The following is a 3408-nucleotide window of genomic DNA, read 5'->3' as shown; positions in this document are numbered from 1 at the left end:
AATGTACCATAACACTTGTCATCACAACACTCCATGATGCCTGTCATCACAATACTCCATGCCCTTTTCATTACAAAGCTCCATGACCTTTCTCATCACAATTCTCAATACACTTGTCCTCACAATGCTCCCTGACACTTGTCATCACAATGTTCCTTGAACCCTGTCACGAAAAGGCTCCATGCTTTTTTCATCACAATGCCCCATGCCGTTTTCATCACAGTGCTCCATGCCATTGTCATCAAAATACTCAATAAGCTTGTCATCAGAATGCTCCATGACCCTTGTCATCACAATTCTCCATGCACTTGTCAGCACAATGCTCCATTACTTTTGTCATCAGAATCCTCCATGACACTTGGCATCACAATGCTCCAAGCCATCGTCATCATAATGGGCCATTATATATGTCATCACAATGCTCCCTGACACCTGTCTTCACAATACTGCATGATCTGCTCATCACGATGTTCGATGCCCTTGTCATCACAATGCGCCATTCCAACTCTCATCGCAATAATCCATGAAACTTATTAGACCAATGTTCCATGCACTTGTCATCAAAATGCTCCATGCCCTTGTTAACACAATGCTCCATGACCTCTGTCATCACAATGCTCCATCATTCCAGTCACCACAGTGGTTCATACCCTCGTCATCAACAGTCTCTGTGACCTTTTTAACCACAATGCTCCATGAACTTTTCATCACAATGGTCCTTGACCCTTGTCATCACAATACTCTATGCCTTTCTCAGCACAATGCTCTATGACCCTTGTCATCACAATGCACCATGCGCTTGTCATTACAATGCTCCACAATCTTGTCATCACAATGCTCCATAAAAGTTGTCATCACAATGCTCCATGCACTTCTCATCAAAATGCTCTCTCAGCACTGATATCACAATGCTACATCACTATTTGTCACAACACTCCCTCACCCCTGTCATCACAATGTTACATGACTCCTGTCATCACAATGCTACATGCACTTATCATCACAATGATCGATGACCCCTGACATCACAATGTTCCATAACACCTGTCATCAAAATGTTCCATGACACTTTTCATCAAATTGCTCCATGACCCTGTCATCACAATGCTCCCTGCCCTTCTCATCACAATGCACCACGCCCCTGCCATCAAAATTCTCCATGACCTTTGTCATCACAAAGATCCATGACCATTGGCATCACAATGCTCCATGTCATTGTCATCACATTGCTCCATGACCCTGTCATCACAATGCTCCCTGCCCTTCTCATCACAATGCACCACGCCGCTGCCATCAAAATGCTCCATGACCTTTGTCATCACAAAGATCCATGACCATTGGCATCACAATGCTCCATGTCATTGTCATCACATTGCTCCATGCCCTTGTCTTCACATAGCTCCATGACACATGTCATCAGAATGCTCCATGGCCTTCTCATCACAATGTTCCATGCCCTTGCCATGACAATGCTCCATTACCCCTGTCATAACAATGCTCCATGACCCCTGCCATCACGATGTTCCATGGCCTTGTCATCACAAGAATCCATGACCGTTCTCATCACAATGCTCTAAGAACACTGTAATCACAATTCTCTATGCCCCTTTTCATCTCAATGATCCATGAACCATGTCATCACAATGCACCATGCCCATCATCATAATGCTTCATGCTATTGTCATCACAATGAAATCAAAATGCTCCATGACCTCTGTCATAACAATGTTCCATACCCTTGTGATCACCATAATCCATAACACTTATCATCACAACACCCCATGACGCTCATCATCACAATTATACATGGTCTTCTCTTCACAATGCTCCATGATCTTTGTCTTCACAATTCTCAATACACTTGTCATCACAATGCTCCCTGACACTGGTGGTCAGTATGCTCCTTGAACCCTTTCATGACAAGGCTCCATGCCTTCTTCATCATAATAATCCATGCCCTTTTCATCACAATGCTCCAAGATGCCTGTAATCACAATGCTCCATGCACTTGTCATCTAAAAGCTCCATGACACTTGTCATCAGAATGCTCCATTCCCTAGTCATCACAATGCTCCATGACCCCTGTCATCACAACACTCCATGAATATTTTCATCCCAGTGCTCCATGACCCTTGTCATCACAATGATCCATGACCTTGTCATCCCAATGCTCCATGAACCCTGTATTCACAATGCTCCGTGACGCTTGTCAACACAGTGCTCCATGACACATGTCATCACAATGCTCCATGCCTTTGTCAGCAAAATGCTACATGACCTTTTCATTACAATGCTCTATGTCGTTGTCATCACAATACTCCATTTCCATTGTCATCACAATCCTCCATGAATTTTGGGATCACATTGCTTCATGCTCTTTTCATCACAATGCTCCATGCTCCTTGAAATCAAAATGATCCATGACCTCTGTCATCACAATGCTCCAAACCCTTGTGATTACAGTGTTCCATAACACTTGTCATCACAACGTTCCATGATGCCTGTCATCACAATACTCCATGCCCTTGTCATCACAATGCTCCTAGACACCTGTCATCACAATGCTCCGTGACTCCAGTCATCACAATGCTTCATAACGTTTGTCATCACAATGATCCATGCCCGCATCATCACAAGGCTCTGTGACCTTTGTAACCACAATGCTCCATGAACATTTCATCACAATTCTCTGTGAACCTTGTCATCACAATGCTCCATATCTTTGTCAGAACAATGCTCCATGACCATTGTCATCACAATGTGCCACACGCATTTCATCACAACGGTCCACAACGTTTTCATTGCAATGCTCCATAAACCTTGTAATAACAATGGTCCATGCACTTCTCATCAAAATGCTCTCTCACCAGAGATATCACAATGTTCCATCACTAGTCGTCAAAATACTCCCTCACCCCTGGAATCACAATGATCCATGACCCTGTAATCAAAATGCTACGTCCCCTTATCATCAAAATGTTCCATGACCCCTGACATCACAATGTTCTATAACCCCTGCCATCAAAATATTCCATTACACATTTTATCAAATTGCTGCATGACCCGGTCATCAAAATGCTCCCTGCCCTTCTCATCACAATGCACCATGCCCTTGTCATTAAAATGCTCCATGACTTGTCATCACAAAGCTCCATGACCCTTGGCATCACAATGCTCAATGTCATTGTCATCACAATGCTCCATGAAAAATCTCATAACATTGCTCAATGCCCTTGTCATCACAAAGCTCCATGACACCTGTCATCACAATGCTCGATGCCCTTCTCATCACAATGCTCCATGCCCTTGTCATTACAGTCCTGCATGACCCATGTATCACAGTGTTCCGTGCCCTTGTCATCACAATGCTCCATGCCCACTCTCATCACAATAATCCATGAAACATTT

Source organism: Mesoplodon densirostris, unplaced genomic scaffold (assembly GCF_025265405.1).
Source record: "Mesoplodon densirostris isolate mMesDen1 unplaced genomic scaffold, mMesDen1 primary haplotype scaffold_37, whole genome shotgun sequence".
NCBI classification, from domain to species: Eukaryota; Metazoa; Chordata; class Mammalia; order Artiodactyla; family Ziphiidae; genus Mesoplodon; species Mesoplodon densirostris.
The sequence above is the reverse complement of the archived record's forward strand: the minus strand, read 5'-3'. Positions refer to the sequence as shown.